This window comes from Hemicordylus capensis, chromosome 1 (genome assembly GCF_027244095.1).
Source record: "Hemicordylus capensis ecotype Gifberg chromosome 1, rHemCap1.1.pri, whole genome shotgun sequence".
NCBI lineage: Eukaryota > Metazoa > Chordata > Lepidosauria > Squamata > Cordylidae > Hemicordylus > Hemicordylus capensis.
Genome location: NC_069657.1, coordinates 46,205,003 through 46,224,713, shown reverse-complemented (window position 1 = coordinate 46,224,713; position 19,711 = coordinate 46,205,003). Strand labels below are relative to the sequence as shown.

The window sequence follows — 19,711 nt, the reverse complement described above, 5'->3', positions numbered from 1 at the left end:
CCTTTTGTATGCTGAAAGACTGTCTGCATTTCCTTAACAATATACTTCATTTTTTTTTCCAGATTGTCAAGGCTTGCAAGAAACAGGAGGGATGGTGTCCTTTAAATTAACTGAGAAGCTAGAATACTTTTCTTTTGCTGCCCTTCTGTGCCTAGTTGTGATTCCAGGTGGAAATGGATGCAAAATGTTCCAAGACACCTGTCCTCTTGTTCCTGAAAGAACCTAGACATGTAGCAGCACATTTGGACTTGAATTTTCTGCATGTATTGGGCATACAGGGAACAATAAGGATATGCCACTTATATAGCTGTTCCTAACACTTCCTTTTGTGCATCTGAGTAGTCTGGAAAGCACAGTGGGATAATGCTCTTTCCCTTTCACTCTCCTAGTGAAATCTGTTCCCACAGCACATTGCGAGACTTTACCAGAAGTATCAGCAGTTCTTGCAGCCTGATTCTATGGGCCTGACACTAGTTGCAATGGGACAGCCTGTGTTTTGTGCCACTGTCATTGAAGTGACATCTAATCCCTGGCTGGCCCAAGACATCTTGATCCCTGAAGCAGAGAATCCAAATGATGCTACCTCCCTGCCTGGCAGTAAAAATATAGTACAATAGGTAGCTGACAATGTGTTGCTCTTTAATGGTGCTGGAAATCAACTGTGTCATCCGATCTGGTTCATTCTGCCTAATGGTAGGGCAGTCCCTGTTGAATCCCTTGCAAACAAAATATGGCTAGGTTGCTTTGGCCTGCTGTGATAGCAGGCTGCAAGAAGTGAGCCACTTGAGGCAGGAGATCTTGGGCACCATTTTGCTGCCTCCCTGATCATGCAGAAACAGCAGGATTGTCAAGACATGGGAAGCTGGTTTATACTAAGTCAGTCAATCGGTCCATCTAGCTCAGGATTGTCTACAGTAGGGATTCTCAATGTTGGGTCCCCAGATGTTATTGGACCAGCTCCCATAATCCCCAGCCAGAAGCCACTAGGCCTGGGGATTATAGGTCTACCCTGGTCTACAGTGACGGGAAGCAGCTTCTCCAAGGTTTGAAGCAGGAGTCTTTCCCAGCCCTACCTGGAGATGTCAGGGATTGAACCTGGGGCCTTCTGCATGTAGAGCAGATGCTCTACCACTGAGCTACAGCGCTATTCCCAAAGGTAGCATACATAGGTCTCCCTTCCAGGCACTGACCACACTAGGACCTACTTGGCTTCAGCAAGGTGGCTATATCGTGTGCCCTTAGACCAGGGCTGCTCAGCTTCTGCCCATGTTGACCTACAATTCCCATAATCCCTGTCTATTATGCTGTGGCTGGGGATTATGGGAGTTGTAGTCCAAATAGCTGGAGGGATGAAGTTGAGCAGCCCTGCCTTAGAGCATGTTCTGAGACTAGAGTAGCTAAAGGAATAGCTCCTTCTCCAGTCCAGCTTTTTAAAAATTTTACTAGCATTGTCTGTAGCACCATTTAAAAAAAACTTTTAATTTCACCTTCCTTTGTTGCTGTCATGGAAATAGTCCTTACTGGTAGCTGAGGCCTGTTGTTGACTGGGAAAAGTAATTTTGCATAGCTTACACTGATAGAGAAATATATGTAATAGAATTGTTAAGAGAGCCAGTGTGGTGTAGTGGTTAGAGTGCTGGACTAGGACTGGGGAGACCTGAGTTCAAATCCCCATTCAGCCATGATACTTGCTGGGTGACTCTGGGCCAGTCACCTCTCTCTCAGCCTAACCTACTTCACAGGGTTGTCATGAAAGAGAAACTCAAGTATGTAGTATACCGCTCTGGGCTCATTGGAGGAAGAGCGGGATATAAATGTGTTAAAAAAAAAAAAAGTGCTTGTGAAAGTGAAGTAAAAACACTTTTGACATTTGTAGGATTTCAACCTCAAACATCCATATAATTGAATAATTACCATATATTGTAAATTTGAGTCTGAGAAAGTTCTTTTGGTTCTCTTGGGCACACTTTTGTGTTTGATTTACTGATCTGATTATTAAGCATTAAAAATCTGTCGTGAATAATAAGTTAAAATCTGCTGGTTATATTCAGAATTTCTTCTTAAAAATTTAAACTGTTCAGTGAGTATATTCTGGTATAAAAACTAGTGGATTCAGCTAATTTCAGTGGCAGGATTGTGCATGCAAAACCTGGAATCTGTACGTCATCGGGAAATATGACTTTATTTTACACAAACAAATTCTTCAAAGTATATGTAATGGATACATATGCTATACATATACTTCTGATGAAATTCCATGCTTGGGATCATTACTCTTGTTAGCTAATGAACAATGTATGAATTTATACCCTAGCACCCAAATCTACCTGACTACATTAGTGTAAAAAGAGGAGACTGTTAAGCAGACAAGTGTGAGGATTACAAGATAGCCTGGGTTTTAGCTTGTGCTCCTTGGCAATGCCAACTGAGTCCAAAATAAACCAGAAACTATCTATGATTTGATTGCAGATGAGGGTGCTGATCTGATATGCATGGCAGAGATTTGGTTGGGGGAGTGGCCCGGTCTGGTCCTGGCTTCTCCCTCCAGGGTTCCCTGTTGTGGAGCAGGTGAGAGGAAGTGAGTGTAGAAGTGGAGTAGCTGTGGTCTACTCCACTTCCCTTACCAAGATTCCCGTAAGAGCACTGTCCTATATCGAGTGTGTGTATAAATGTCTGGGGACTAGGAATAGATTGGGATTTCTGTTGGTGTACTGATCACCCCACTGCCCAACAGATTTCTTAATCAAGGTGATTGATTTGGTTGCAGAGTTTGCTTTAGAGTTGCCTGGGCTAATGGTGGTGAGTTACTTCATTGTTCACTTTGGGACCAAGTTGGGGGCAATTTGAGAGTTCATAGCAGCTGTGACAACTATGGGCATTTCTCAAGTGGTTTCAGGGGCAACACATGTTGCTGGTGACGTGTTCGATCTAGGTTTTGCTCTGATTAGGGAGGTGTTCTGTGAGGATTTCTATGATTCCCCCTTTGTCATGGACGGACTGCCATCTTGTTAAGGTTAGACTCACAGCCACTAACCACCTCTGCAGGGGTGAAGGGCCATTTGGATTGTCCACCCGAGAAGGCTGTTGGCTCCAACAGGATTCCAACAGACCTTGGAAGTTTTTAAGGTTGACTCTGCCACTGATTCTGTTGATACCCTGGTGGAGATCTGGAATAATGTACTCACTAGGGCAGTAGATAGGATTGCACCCAAGAGTTCCCTCTGGCCCACTTCTAAATGAGCTCCATGGTAAATAAACTACAGGAGCTGATGTGGCAAAGTAGGTGACTGGATTGCAAGTGGAGAAGAACTGGACTTGAATCTGACAGATTACAACACAGAGCATGGATGAAGATGTATGCTGGCAATATGTGCAGCAAAGAAGCAGTTCCTTGCTGAACGTATTTTGTCTGCAAACTTACGTCCAGTGAAATTGGGTAGGGTGCTGAGAGGGCTAATACAGGCTGCTCCTTCCCCAGATTTGGATCTGGATCCTTTGGCTAGCTGCTGTGATGCTCTTAATGAGTTTTTGTAATTACAAAAACTTATATTCAAGTCATCCTGGATACCATGACTAGTGCAGAGTTTTTTGTGGGGGTATCCAATAACTCCTGTTGTAATTGGATCAGTTTCAGTTTGTGACTCCTGAGACATGAACAAGCTGCTTAGAGTGTTGTGTCCTACCACCTATTCTCTTGACCCTTGTGCAACTTGGCTTATACTGTCTAGTAGAGAGACTGCAGGAGAGAGTCTGGTTGAGATTATAAATGATTCTCTGAGGGAAGGTAGGATGCCTCCTTGTCTCAAGGAGGCAATTATTTAGCCTCTTTTAAAGAAGCCTCCATCAGGTAATTATACTCTTGTCTCCAACCTGAAACAGATTATCTAGACCCATTTCAAACCAGCTTTTGGGTAGGCTATGTGGTGGAGACTGCCTTGGCCAGCCTGATGGATGTTCTCCAATTAAGTTTCTTGGGAGGGAATATGACACCATTAGTTATTTTGGATCTCTCAGAGGCTTTCAGCACCATCAGCCATGGTATCCTTCTGGACCATCTGAGGGGTTTGGGTGTAAGAGGCACTGTTTTACAGTGGTTCCGCTCCTACCTCTTGGGTAGATTTCAAATGGTGTTGCTTGGAGACTGTTGCTCTGCAAAGAGATAGCTTTTATATGGTGTCCCTCAGGGCTCCATTTTGTTGCCATTGCTTTTTAATATCTTCATAAAACTGCTGGGGAGAGATCATCGGGATTTGGTGCAGGGTGCTATCAGTATGCTGCTGACACCCAAATCTATTTTTCCATGTCAACTTCATCAAGAGAAGACATAACCTCCCTAAATGCCTGCCTGCGGGCAGTAATAGGCTGAATGAGGGATAACAAACTGAAGCTGAATCCAAATAAGATGGAGGTGTTCATTGCAGGGAGCTGTAATTCAGGTGATGAGATAGATGGCTTTACACTCCCCCTGGAAGGATCAGATACACTGTTTGGGAGTACTTCTCTGATACCTCAGGTGGAGGCAGTGGCCAGGAGTGCTTTTTATCAGCGTTGACTGATGCATCAGCATCATACTCCCTTTCCTGGAAAAAAGTGGCCTTAAAACAGTGGTGTAAATGCTGGTAACCTCCAGGCTTGATTACTGCTATGCATTTTATGTTGGGCTGCCTTTGCACATAGTCTAGAAATTGCAATTGGTACAGAATGCTGCTGCAAGGTTGGTCTCTGGGACATCCCAAAGAAACCATATTACTCCTGTTCTGGGAGAACTACACTGGCTGCCAATAGGTTTTGGGGCCAAATTCAAAGTGCTGGTTGTTACCTGTAAAGTAGAAGTGTGCAGAATGTCCTGCTAGTGGGACGTTCTACCTCAAAATGAGGCATTTTCAGTGTTCTGAGCTCAGAACAAAACACCCTTTAAAAGGGGTCCTGTTCCGAGGTCAGAACAGAATGATGCTGTTTTAGCTGGAACATTCAGACTGTTCCGGCCGCCATTTTGGATTCCTACATGGTGGTCTTTCTGGCCTCTGTGCATGCATGGTGGTCATTTGCATGATGGTGCTGACCATGAGCCAGAAAGACCACCATGTTGGAATCCAAAATGGCAGCTGGAAGAGTTGGGTGGAATGGAGGCATTCCATCAGAACAACTGACTTGCCTGGTTGATGGAATATTTCAAGCATTTCCCATCCTGTCCCGAACTCAGAATGGAATGGAAAATATGTTTCATGCATAGCCCTACCATAAAACCCTTAAGGACTTGGGCCCAGGGTATTAAGAGAATGCCTTCATTGTTATAAACCTCATCGCCTATTAAGATTGTCAAAGGACGTTTGTCTGAGGGTGCTACCAGTTTGCCTGGTGGCAACTCAAAGACAAGCCTTTTCTGTAGTTGCCCTGGGGGTGTGGAATGCACTCCCTGTTGAGATTAGAGCTGCTCTATCTCTGATTACTTTTAGGAAACAACTGAAGACACATCTCTTCAGCCAGGCTTTTCTAATTTTGCTGACTTGTTTTTGTTTGAATTTTATTTGTTAATGTTCTTAAATTTTTGCTTGTTTATATGTTTTGTAAACCGCTTTGCGTCTTCTGTAAACTTCAGGGTTGTGCTGCCCCTGAAGGAGGTGGTCCACAACTTGGGGGTCCTCTTGGACTTGTGGCTCCTGCTTGAGCAGCAGGTGGAGGCTGTAGCCAGAGGTGCCTTTGCCCAGCTTCAGCTGATCCGCCAGTTGCGGCCCTATGTTGACCGCCAGGCCCTGGCAATGGTAACTCATGCCCTCATCTCTCATTTGGATTACTGTAATGCGCTCTCGCTGGGGTTGCCTTTGAAGATGACCCAGAAGCTTCAGTTGGTCCAGAATGAGGTGGCCCACCTGCTTATGGGTGCTAGAAAATATAATAGTGTTACACCTCTCCTGCAGTTGCTGCACTGGTTACCTATTTGCTTCTGGAGGTGCAATTCAAAGTGCTGGTTCTTACCTTTTAAAACCCTTCAGGGCTTAGTGCCTGTTTACCTTCAGAACCGCCTCTCCCAGCCAGTCCCATCCCATCCTGCGAAATCTTCTCAGGTTGCCATTCTTTTGGTCCCTGGTCTTAGAGAGGTTCAGGGTACTAGGGCCCCTGGAAGGGCTTTTTCTGTTGCTGCCCCTTCACTGTGGAACTGCTCCCCTGCCCCCAAATTCGGCCTGCCTCCTCCCTTTCAGCCTTTAAAACCTCCTTGGAGACATTTCTTTTCTGCCTGGTGTTTGCCCTTTTGTTTTATTTTATTTTCTTAAATCTCAGATGCTATGCTTTTTTTGTACACCGCTCTGAGTCTGTGGATTGGGCGGAATATTAAATCTTTTAATAAAATAAATAAATAAAATAGGTAGTCTATAAATGCATTAAATAAAAACCTTGCTCAGTTGCAATAAGGTAGATGGCGTGATAAGACATAACCAACACGAGCAGTGATAGGATGCGGGATAAAATGCAGATCAGGTTACATAAGAACAGCCCTGCCCAAGGCCTATCTAGTCTGTCTAGTCCAGCATCCTGTTTCACACAGTGGCCCACCAGCTGCCTCTGAGAAGCTCACAGGCAAGAGGTGAGGTCATGCCCTCGCTGTTGCTCCCCTACAACTGGTATTTTTATGTCAGTCAATTTATATATTTATTTTAGAGGTATCTTGCCACTGGGTTTGGAGGTGGCCTAGCCACCAGACAAGTTGCATTGATAGACCTGTCCCATATCACAGTACAAATTGTCAATAGCAGCTTTCCTACAAAACAGCTTGTACAGACACAGTCTAAGATAAGGCCCCAGACTCAAACCCTGTCATCTCCAGGTAGGGCTGGGAAAGACTCCTGCCTGAAACTTTGGAGAGCAGCTATCGGTCACTATAGACAATACTGAGATAGATGGACCAGTGGTCTGACTTGGGACAAGGCAGCTTCCTATGTGTGTCTGGAGGCTTGTTTCGGGGGATGGAGCGATGGAGCATTTGCTTTGCCAGCAGAAGCCCCCAGATTCCATTCCTGACAACTCCAGGTAGGGCTGAGAAAGATCCTTCCTGAAACCTTGAAGAGCTGTTGCAGTGGAGACAGTACTTGGCCAGATGGAACAGTGGTCTGACTCGGAATTGGGCAACTTCCTGCACAATCCTGCATGGTCTGAATATGTAAAGTAGCTGCCCTATTTGAATGAGTAGAGCTTTCCCCTCCCGTTCTGGGTCACCACCATATTGCTAGTTGCCCAGCATCATGCCAGACCCTTCATTTCAAGGCAGGCCCTTTGAGCCTCCCCATAAGCTCATCTCTCTCTCACCCTCCCAGTCCACTGACATCCTGTGTGCGCAGCTGCAGTCCTACTTTTCCTGTGAGCAGCCTGCATGCTGCTCAGCATTCACCACATTCTAAATTTCTCAGTCTGTATCTTGGCTCTTCTTCCCATAATGCCCAAGGCAATATTTGTTCATTTGAGCAAAGTACAAGGTGTGGAATCCAGACTCCTGGTTCTTTTTTTCAAAGTCTGCATAACTCGGGGCCAATCACTTTCTCTTCTTTGTGTGCCCAGCAGTTATGTAGGTGGAGTAACTATTATTGTAATGTGAAGCAAGCTGAGCTCCTTTGATGGATGGCCCTGTATATTGAGTAGGCCTGAAACTGATTGGATTTCTTCACCCTCAAACGTTATGTCTCTTTGACATCAAAACTGTGCCCATTTAAACTGAATCTGAGATGGCAAATGCACTGTAGTTGTTGGTGGTTATCAATTGGGGATTCGAACCGGCAACCTCAGGCTTGCTAGTCAAGTAATTTCCCCACTGCACCATAGAGGAGCTCCTGACAAATGCCATGAGATTTGGAATTTGCTCTTGGAACTATATGCATTGTGAAATATAATTTTGTAGAAAACAGTGGTCACAAAAGTGATTCTGTTGTGAGTCTTTTTTTTTTAATCTAAAAGGGGAGAGGGTTTTAAGAAATGGGATGAGTATTTATATGCAGTATTATATAAAGTTGAAAGAGAAATATTATACTATACTGGAAGATGTACCGTATTTTATGGACTATAAGACTCACTTTTTTCCTTGAAAAATATCCGCCCAAATTCAGGCACGTCTTATATGTTTTAACAGTTTAATATGTTAAAACTCTGAAAAACTGGATTAAAATTAAGGTGCGTCTTATAGTCCGTAGCGTCTTATAGTCCGTAAAATACGGTAACTTTTATCAGTTATGTTTCTTGATCAGTGTATGCTTGTTAAAATTGCTCAGCATGTCTGAAAACTCTTAATAACAAAAATTCTAGAACATGGTAAAGCAAACATCAGTGCATTGATCTCAAGGGTTTGCTCTGAGTGAATATGAGTGCTGGCAAACTTCTGGATGGGTTTGGGAGGTCATCACACATGCTGAAGTACTCAGTGACACACACGTGTGTGTGTGTTTTGATGGAGCATATAGATATAGATATCAGGTTGCAGAATTTTCAGTTACACAACCAGAGGTCTCATAGCCATTTTTTTGTGGCTTTGGATCTAGTAAATAATCTGACTTATGCTATCTCTGCCTTTTGAAATGGAGGAAGCCCCCCCCCCTTTTGAAATTAGGTGCGAAATCTGCTTTTAGAAGAAAAACATCTTTTCCTAGGATGGCACAGTGACTGGATTTCTACGTTAGCCACAACACTTTCCTACATGTGGGATATTTATGACTAGGTGACTAAAAGAGTGTCTCTAATAGCCATCTAAGGGATCTTATTATTCCCAAGAGGACTGAATGAGTGTTGAATTGTTGTGTTGGGTTCTGCTAGTACTTCTGCCTCTCTTGCTAGGCATTGATATACCATAGCATGCTTTCAGTATTAGTGGAATTGATTCGGTATTTTACTTCTAATGCTGCCAATAAATTACCTTGATGGCCTATGATTGTTGGGAAAGGTGTTTTTTTTTAAGCTGCTTGTGATGATTCTGGGTGTGTGTGTGTTTTAAGGGTTAAGTTACCCTCCATTTTCGCTCATATGAACATGGGAAACTGAGTCAGACCATCTTAGCCACTATCTGACTGGCAGTGGCTCTCCAGAGTTACAGGCAGGAGTCTCTCCCAGCCCTACCTGATGATGAGATCCCAGGGATTCAGCCTGGGAACTCTTCATGCAAAGCAGATTCTCTACCAATCGATGGTGCCATTCCCTAAGGTGGAATATCTTACAGTGCTCATGTGTAACCTCCCATCCAAATGCAAACCACTGTGCACCTTGCTTAGGTGCTCGCTATTGCAAAACCAACTTTCCTTCCCTGCTGTGATTCATGGCAGGACAGTAATGTAATTAGTAATAATCCTTGGTATTTCAAATCTCTTGCTCCATGCTCCTCATTTCTGGAGACAGTAGGAAAGGCAATGCTTTTGTGGGGGCCTACTCCTGTTGATAGAAGGATAAACTTTGGTCTCTTTTTGTCAAGAATTCTCGTTGGTCAGAGGACATTGTTCAGATGGAAACTACAGCTTTTGTTGTTGTTCAGAAAGGAGAGAATGAGGGGTGGCCAGCCTTGGGGGGGGTGTGGGGGGGTGGCGGCGGCAGAAGCATGCAGGAAGAGGATGCCTTCAACTGGTGCTTCAAAGTATCTATCTATCAAATTTGTATGCTACCCCAAACTTCTGTATCTGAGCAGCTTAAAGTAAAGTGTTCTGTCGAGTCGGTGTTTACTCCTGGTGACCATAGAGCCCTGTGGTTGTCTTTGGTAGAATACTGGAGGGGTTTACCATTGCCATCTCCCACACAGGATGAGATGATGCCTTTCAGCATCTTCCTATATTTCTGCTGCCCGATATATAGGTGTTTCCCATAGACTGGGAAACATACCAGCAAGGATTCAAACCGGCAATCTCTGGTTTGCTAGTCAAGTCATTTCCCTGCTGGCAGCTTACAACAACATAAAAGAAGTTAAAACACAAAAGTAAAAACCTTAAAACATTTTAAACCCATAATTAAATTTTAAAAAAACATGGGTCAAAAGGTAAGTCTTTAAGGACTTCTAAAAAGTTGTCAGAGATTGGGAGGCTCTCATCTCAACAGCGAGGGCGTTCCTGAGTCTTGGGGCAGCAACAGAGAAGGTGTGTCCTTGCATAGCCACCAGATGGGCAGGTGACAGCTGTAGACAGACCACTTATGTGAGGTCTTCCCAAAGGCAAAGGACCTACACATTCTGATACACCAGTCAAAACTAGTGATTATGCCGAAGATTATCCAAACACACCTGGAGAACAAATCTGGCACATTCATTATGGAGGATTAACACTTAGGGACAGTTCAGATGTTACAGTTCCCCACCATGTAATTAGAAAGTGAAAAACTAAGAGCACATTGTCCTCTGCAGATATTCCAAAGCCCTCCTGGCATGCTCCTCTAAGGCAGGGTTTCTTAACTTTGGGTCCCAGCTGTTGTTGGACTACAACTCCCCTCATTCCCAACCACAGCCTTTGTAGTCCAACAACATCTGGGAACCCAAGGTTAAGAAACCCTGCTCTAAGGTGTGTGCAGAGGGCTGCTCATATACACACTCCAAATACTAGCACATGTAGAGAAGCCATTTGGATGAACACTCAAATCTGGGAGGGCATTGGCTATCCATGGAGTATGTCTTGACAGATGTGTTCTTGGTGTGTCCCCTTTCTAACTGTGTGGCTAGAGGATGGCATTGTTGTCTGAACTGGCCCATAATAACATGAATTTTCTGGAACTTAGGCCCTGCCTGCCTGCATTCCACCCATCAGTCACAATTGCTTCCAAGCCCTCCTTCACCCCTTTACCTTTCTTGTTGCTTTTGCTCCAGTGGCATCTCTCTTGCTGCTCTCCAGTGTGTAACATACTGTGGTGGCTCCATTCGAGTCTCAAGGAATGCTGGGAATTGTAGTCTTCCAGTGTGACTGACCCACACCCTTAGTACTGGAAAAGCTATAATTCCTGTGCTACTTGTTTTTAGTATGCAGCTATTGTTGCATGCCAGCCTTTAGGGAGACGGAGGTGGGAGGGAGACATTGCTTATGATAATGATGATGATGATGCAGATGAAACAGTGGACCAGCTAATCAGCTGTTGTGAAAAGATCGCACATACTGACTGCAAACAAAGGCATGACAAGGTAGCAGGGATGATACACTGGAACATCTGTAAAAAATACAAGCTACCTGTAGCCAAAAATTGGTGGGACCATAAAATGGAGAAAGTTGTAGAAAATGAAGATGCAAAATATTATGGGAGACTCGACTACAAACAGACAAACATCTGCCACACAGTACACCAGATATAACTGTAGTCGAGAAGAAAGAAAAACAAGTCAAAATAATTGACATAGCAATACCAGGTGATAGCAGAATAGAAGAAAAAGAAATAGAAAAAACAACAAAATACAAAGATCTACAAACTGAAAGGCTGTGGCAGAAGAAGACCAAAATAATCCCAGTGGTAACTGGCCCCCTAGGTGCAATTCCAAAACATCTTGAAGAGCACCTCAGCACCAAAGCGGCCACAGAAATCACCATCAGCCAATTACAAAAAGCAACTTTACTGGGAAAAGCCTATATTCTGTGATGATATCTATAATAATAACGGTATTGATAATAAAATTTAGACATCCCAGGTCCTTGGGAAGGACTTGATGTCTGGATAAAACAAACCAGTCAATAACACCTGTCTGTGTAAACAAGAAATAATAATAAAAAATAATTAAAAATAAACTTTATTTGTTAGCTGCCCCATAACAAATAGTTCTCTGGGCGGCTCACAGCACAGCATTAAAACATGAAATAAAAACACATACCACTTTAAATCATAAGAGACAAAAAGGGGGAAAAGAATATACAATACAAAGCAATTTAAACACTCTTTTAAAATTCATTAAATCAAATTTTGAAAATCAAAAATTTAAAAGGCCTGAGTGAACAAAAAGATCTTTACTTGGCATCTAAAAGAATAAAGTGATGAAGCCAGGTGACCCTTACTGGGGAGGCTTTTCCATAAATAGGGTGCAAACACAGAAAAGCTCTTTATATTGTGCTCCAAAGACTTCTTTTTTAATCAGGCTGCTAAATCTAATACACTCCAGTCTCTTACATATGTAATCTATAAATTGTGCAGCATTAATTAGTTGTGCTTAAGTTCCATTGAAATTAATAGGTCAAGTTAGCCACACCTAACTGAACTCCCATCGATTTCAATGGGATTTAAGTCTGGAAAGCAGGGATGTGCACGGACCATGAAGGCGCAGTCCGACACTGGGGGGGTTGTTGCTTTAAGGATGGGGGGGTTGCACTTCCCCCTCCCGCCGCTTTTGCCCCTCCCGCCGCTTCAGTTTTAAGCAAAATCTTCAGGGTGGCAGCGGTCCTCCCTGCTGCCCCTTCCCCCTTGTTGTTTGCCAAATGCGGAAGTAACTTCCGCGCATGTGCCCACTGCCGCCCTGCACGCCACCGAGTTACTTCCGCATTTGGCAAACAAGGGGGCAAGGGCAGCAGGGAGGACTGCTGCTGCCCCGAAGATTTTGCTTAAAACTGGAGCGCTGGAGGGGGAAATGCAGCGGGAGGGGTAAGTACACCCACCCCCACCCTTAAAGCAACACCCCCACCCCCGTGATGGTCTGTTGGACCGCCAGACCAGTGAACCGGTTCGCAGGTCTCCAACATGGCTTGCGAACCAGTTCGTGCACATCCGTACTAGAAAGCCTGGAAGGGATTGTTCTGTCAGTCACCTAACCTTAACAGGTGATTCTCCTTATATTTACATTCTACTGCTGCTGCCATTGGAGCAACAAGAGTGGTGTACTCTGGGGCAAACAGGTGAGGGGTTGGGTATTGATCAGGGGCGTATCTAGGGTAGGGCAGGCAGGGCACGTGCCCTGGGCGCCACTTGAAGGGGGGCACAATTTCTTAAAATTAATTTTTTTAAAAAAATGGGCACCAAAAACAAAATGGCCACTGCACATGCTCAAATGGCCTCTGTGAGGCCCTAGGCCATGCCAGGCCTCACAGAGGCCATTTGAGCATGCGTGGTGGCCATTTTGTTTTCAGCGGCCATTTTAAAAAACACCAATTATTTTAAAAATGGCCACTGCACATGCTCAAATGGTCTCTGCGAGGCCCTAGAGGCCAGTGGTGGGAGGGGTAACCTTTGCAGACCCCCCCACCCACGGTTTATAGGAAGCCCCCCAAAGGGGCTACAGGTTTTTAATTTTTTTTAAAATATAATACGTCACTGTACACATATTCAGTTTGGCACTATGTACAGAGAATCAGGGCTAGTGAATACTGAGCTGAAGCTTATGAGCTAGGATTGTATTCATTTGCTCTTACTTTGCTTCTTATAAGTGAGTTCAATGTGATGTCTTAATAATATGGCTATTAATGGTGAGTTTGTCTTTGAATCAGTGTGAAATCCTTAGTATTAAGGCCCACTGGGAGTTTCTTGCTCTCTTTCTCTCATTTTAACTGTCTTTCTGGAAGACTAGAATATATTCCAAGCAGTGACACAGTTTACTCTGCATATCCTTTAATTATTTTCAGAGTATCTGGGAAAAGCCAAATTCTCCATTTATTTTTAAAACTTATGTAATAGTGATGCTACAGTGCATAGTAGAGAATTAGATAGGCACTTCTGTTTAGTTTTCCAAGTACACCTCCACATAGTATTTGGGTATTTCATGAGCCCCAGCATACAGAAATTTGTAGTTTTCCAGCATTTTTTGGTCTAGCTATGTCCACTGCTAAATAGTTTTTGAAATTTTAAAAGATTAATGAGCTTGACTTATATTTTTCAGCTGATATTATGGTAAAGTTATCTGAAAGATGGGTGTCAGATGTTTGGACAGGGGGTGCAATTTCAGTGCTTGCCCTAGGTGCTGTTTTCCCTAGATACGCCTCTGGTATTGATGTGGTGGTGGTGGGGACTGGATCCTATTGCATTCCCAATGATGTAATCGGGACACCAAAGTCCAAAACAGACTCTGAAATTAATCACTGCCAGCTGGGTAAAGATACACTTTCTAAAGTGCTGATTCTCTTTATATTTAGAAGAGCAACTGGCCCTATTCCGTTCTAGCATAACACCCCCGCCCCCAGTGGTGGTGGTTGGCGTTAACCTTGTGTTTCTTTTAGATTGTGAGCTCCTTGGGGACAGGAAACCATCTTCTTAAACTTTTCTCTGTGTAAACTGCTTAGAGACAGCCTGGAAGGGACTGTTCTTTCTAGGGATTTCCGGGCTTAAATCCTATTGAAATCAATGGCAGTTCAGTTAGGTGTGGCTAACTTGTCCTATTAATTTTAATCGAACTTAAGCACAACTAATTAATGCTGCACAATTTATAGATGACATATGTAGGAGACTGAAGTGTACTGGATTTAGCAGCCTGGATAAAAAGCCTTTGGGACACTAGTTTTGGGGGGCAGGGATACTAAGTGAATAGTTCTTAGAGACACATGCTTCAGGACCAGTTGATGATTTTAAAATTCTGGGAAGGGGCAAGGTCAGAAATACGGTTTTGTAAATACAGAACTAGAAGTTGGAAAAGCTTTTCATATCTCACAAATTAGTTTTGTTGAGAAACTGAAAAAATGTTGTTGCTTTCTTGCCTTGGAGATTCCCCCACCTAACTCTGTTTTAGAAAATGCTGGTGGAATTTCAACAAGAACATGAGGAAATGTCTAACTGGAAATGGCTTTTGTAATATTCAAAGGCAGTCTTTTAATAAGCATTAATCAGGACAGCAGTAATAACTGTGGGGATTATTGCTTGCATGAAGTTGTAGCGGATTGTCACAAGTGGTGCTAAGAACACCTTTTAGTTTGAGATGTGTCATTAATAAGTGTTGTGTATGTTGCCTGTTGAATCATGACTGCTGGATTCAGGCTCTTCCAACAGACAGATTTATTTAACAAGTTTATATAGGAAGATGGGAAGCTGCCTTATACCGAGTCAAACCATTGGTCCATCTAGCCCAGTATTGTCTACACAGACTGACAGGAGGCTCTCTCAGCTCTGTCTCGGAGGTGCCAGGGAGGGAACTTGGAACCTTCTGCATGCATGCTTCTCTTTTTGTCATGAACTCTGCCTCCTGTTAAGATCTTCTGAAGAGGTCTGGTTATGATTGGCACCAGCTCGTTCGGTGGCAGTCCAGGACTGGGATTTCTCTGTGGCTGCCCCAGGGCTTTGGAATATGCTCCCTGCTGAAATAAGAGCATCTCCTTCTGTTTTCAGGAAGACCCTCAAGACTCACCTGTTCTCACAGACTTTTAATTAGAATTAACTTTATTTGTGTTATTGTCTTATGCTACTGTTTTAATTGTCTTGTGTATTTTAATCTGTGCTGATTTTAAAATATTGTGTTAAATATTGTACACCGCCTAGAGATGTACATATCAGACGGTATAAAAATATGATAAATAAGCGCAAACATGCAGATGCTCTTCCCAGAGCGGCCCCATCCCCTAAGAGGAATATCTTACGGTGCTCACACGTGTAGTCTCCCTTTCAAATGTAAAACAGGGCAGACTCTGCTTCGCAAAAGGGGGAATTCATGCTTGCTGCCACAAGACCAGGGCATTTTTCACACAGGGTATTTATTTATTTATTTATTCGGTTTCTATACTGCCCTTCCAAAAATGGCTCATGGCGGTTTACACAGAGAAATAATAAATAAATAAAATAAGATGGTTCACAATTTGCATCTCCTCCAGCATGGAGGATGTGCATTCACATATTTCCCAGATTCACCCCGAAGTCTCTGTAACCTATCAGGGTGCACTTCACACACGCTTCCGGTTTTTCATTGCTCTTGCAGTAAATCCTCATAATAAACTTGTGGTAAAGCCTGCTGTGTGAAAAACTCATCCCATAAATAGTGCACCGCTTGTAAAAATCCACTACAACTCCCATATATAGCTCACAGGTAGGGCCTCAAAAGTGCAGGCCTGCAGCAAGGTTTCTCATAGGCTGCTGTTGGACATCTCGGGAAATCTGAGGCAATCTCACCTCAGGTTCACCCCCCGTGATGTCCAGTCAGTCGGAGCCACGGTTCTGGGTCCCAGCTGCAGCTCCAGTTCCGACCCCCAGCCTCCGATTTAATCCTCTGTTGTAAGTAAGGTTCACTTTCCTGACTGAGGGTCCAGAGGCTGGAGTGTGTCGTCTGGTTTGGGCAAATCACGCAAACCAGAGTTAAGGGAGAATGCTCCTCCCACTGCTTGAATGCAGTTGGCTGGCGCGGCTTTCCTTCCTGGATCGGAGAAAGCCCACGCAGCCAGTTCCACCCCCTTTGCAGACTCCCCGACTGCAGGTTGTCATCGTGTGGGAGCGTGCCCGGGGACTGGGAGGTAAAACTGCAGGTCTCTTGAACCTGCAGTCAGAAGATACGCCCAAAGGTGGCCTTTGGAGCTGGGTTATATTTAAAGTGACAGTGCATAGTTAGTTCATTGTGCCTGAATGCAATAGAAGAATTAATGATAAACGTGGGACAGCTGTTAGATACCCTATACTCAGGACTCTGGATTGCTGCTGCTAGTCAGAGTAGACAGTAGTGGACTTGATGGACCCATGACTTGGTTTAAGATGGCTTCATATAGTAACATGATGAGATGTTGCTCTGTGCGCCTAATCATTTCAACGTGATTCTTCATTCCCCCATAGACCCTGAATATGCTTATTGAAGGGAAACTCCTTTCTTTTGTCACATAACAAGCCCGGAGATTTGCAGGGAAGGATTGATAAGTGATAGGTGAAAGTTTGTCTTAAACTTCTGTTCTCCACCTTGTTCCTTTGAACTGTGCCCACCACTCTGTGAATACTAACGCTGGCCTATAAATTATCCAGCAGGCTCTGGCACTTAAGCGGCTGGTGTTTTCAGTGGCGTGCATGCATAATCGATCCAGGAGGCTGCCTCTGCTTTTAGCCGAGGCATTTGCACAGACCTTGGGCTTTCAGAGCTGCCAGCCCTAGACTGCCCATGTGTGTCTCCATTCCACCATCTCTCTCCCCACCTTCTGTATCCCTGCCACACCTTTTCCTGAGGCTGAGTAATAGCTCAGCTTCTAGATCTGCAAGGAACAAGGTTGTAAAGGGAGACGAGGGGGAAACTGGGCAGTCTCTACAGAGATCTACTTGAGTGTTGGATTCTGGCAGTCACTTTGGACTCCACTGCTTTGCGTGCTGTCAGGTTTTGCCTGTAACAAGTGTGAAGAGATTTCTTCCCTGTCTCTTTATGAAGAGCTGCTGTTGCCTTAAGGACTGCTGGCATGAATCTTTGTCTGTCCTCCGGCAGTTATGGACTGCGTTACTGGGTATGGACTGCTAAGAGTGCAGCAGGTTTCACCACTTGTTGGGTTGGCTTTTGATTTTGTGGGGAAAAGGCTTGCTTTGTGAAGTTTCTGCCTATTTTGCCTTGAGAGTCTGAGACAACTATCATACTCCAGGAACCTGGAGCATGGGTCTCGGAGCCACGCGCAGAATTTGTTCAAGGCTTCGTTCAATTCTTCTGCATAGTTCTCAGGAAGCAGACCGATGGCTGTATGGTAAGTGGCAGTGATTTTTGTGAGAAGCTGTCTGCACTCTGGACATAGCTATAGTAGAGATTTTCTGCAGGGCTGTGCTATTTCAGATTAATCATAGTTCAGAATTTCAAGAAGGGGTGGGGTGGGGTCTTGAAAAGTGAATTTAAGAGTTTGCTTGACTGCTCCCTTGGCTGATTACAAGTTGAGTCCAAACTTCACTCATGTTCAGATTCAGTTCATAACGAACTCACACTATGCCATAACTCCTAGACTATTGCTTCCCTGACAGCTGTGGCAATAGAGAGGATTTGTGAGGGACTGCTCTGTGAGGCCTCCATTCCTCCTGGGTCATCTGGCTCAGAGTCCCAAGGATCAGGGGACGTCGGACTTGAAGTTTCCAGGGTGCCTGATGTCTGTAAGAAATACTTGCATGCCCTGGAAGACAACATGCCCCAGGGTCCTTGGTCTATTTCCAGGTGGCAGAGATTAATGGAGGCCTCCCAGGAGCTGTTGGTGGCGCTGCTAAGTTTGGAGGAATGGGATAACAGGATAGGGCTCAGCAGCTCACAGGAGGTGGAGGGAGCTCATGACAGGCTGTGAGAGGAATTTGGGTCCCATGATACTTCTGCTGATGTCACTGAGAGTGCAACATTCAGAATCATTTGAGAAAACTGAATTTATTTTCCAATGTTGATAGAAAATAACTCTTATTAGCAGACCCATTTCCAAATTGACTCAGGTAGGTTTTGCCCATCCTTATTTCAGATGCACTCGGATATAATTGTTATACCGCCTTTCATTAAAACCATCTTGTGCCACATACTCATCCTGAATCCATTTGTAAGTAATGGTCAGGCATCTTGCTGGAGCAGGTTTATTTTGTGCTGTATCGTTTCCATGAAAAGAAAAATGATTTCTTTGAGTGAGAAGGAATAAGAAGTGGGACCTGACCATCTGAAGAACCTCTTTCTACTATAGAGACCTGCCCATACTCTTTGCTCCAGAGGCCTTCCTCTTAGTCCCCTCCCTTCAATTCTGAAGTTAGAAAGGTGGTTGGCCAAGAAGAGGGCCTTTTTTCAGTCATGGCATCTGAGCTTTGGAATTCTCTCCCTGGGTGCCAGTCTCTTTGTCTCTTTGGTGTCGGGAGAAGACATTTTTATTTTCCAAGGCATTTCAGTATGCCGTCTAAGCTGGTTTCAATCTCTACTTATGGATGACTTCTTGTCCCCCCTCCTGCCCCACTCTTATTTTATTTTAATATATATCTGAGGGCTGTTCTCATGAACATGGATCAGGTAGGAGAAGCCCCTACTCAAGTTTGGGAGCTTGTGTATTAACTTAAATGATTATAATTATGTATAATCTATACTGTATGTATACATTCATAATTGCAGGAACGAGTCTATAGTATTTATTTTGATTGTATGCTATCCTGAAAATCTTTGCTGAAGGGAGGCTTAGAAACCATTTAAATAATGACACCCCATCCTTCCCTCATAATTGAAGCATAAGAGCCCTGCAGTGTAGACACGTCCTATAGCTTCAGCCCCTGAGCAGGTTGTTGGAGTATTTGCAATTGAGAGGGTGTGGGACCATCACCATGTTGTGCACCATCAGGCTGCATATGAGGAACAGCCAGTGTGCCTTCTGCATCGGTAGGGTTTTTGGTTTTTTTTAAAAAGATATGTTAGGGCTTATGTTTATCAGGAAGCTGCAACATTTGACCCTGGAGTCCTTTCATTGATCTCAGATATGTATGTGTGCACAGTGGTAATTTGCTAGTGAAGAAAATGTACTCTGAACATTCTCACAGGCATTATTATTATTATTATTGCATGTTCCGAGTCTGAGTCATTGGCAATACAGTTTCTGGGCTTGAATGCCTAAACATGTTAAGTGTTAATGCAACAAATGTGTGCTTGTAGATATGTATATTAAACAGGTACATTAATCTGTGGGCCAGGATTGGCTGCGATTCTCAGTCGAGTGTAAAGCTGGTGGCCCAGGTTTGCTATTGCATGGCCCATGAAATGGACCTGAGACACAGCAGTGTCGCAGGAACCAGGACAATGGGATCTAAAATTCAGGGAATTGGAGAGCAATATTTGGAAAAAGGAAGGGGGGACCATAGGTCAGTTTAAAATCTCCAGTTAAAAGAAATACAGTGAACAGGTACTGAGAGCTACTGCCAGTCAGCATAG

At 44.0% G+C, this 19,711-nt stretch overlaps 1 protein-coding gene and 1 non-coding gene across 46 annotated transcripts in view; one reads left to right on the top strand and one right to left on the bottom strand.

Moving 5' to 3' along the window:
- The window catches only part of NRXN3 (neurexin 3), a 1,829,497-nt gene that overhangs the window by 9,618 nt on the left and 1,800,168 nt on the right, over positions 1–19,711 (top strand). The window lies entirely within an intron of this gene.
- Positions 1,075–1,143, bottom strand: TRNAV-UAC (transfer RNA valine (anticodon UAC)). The gene has a single exon. It is a non-coding gene; the product is annotated as a tRNA-Val (tRNA).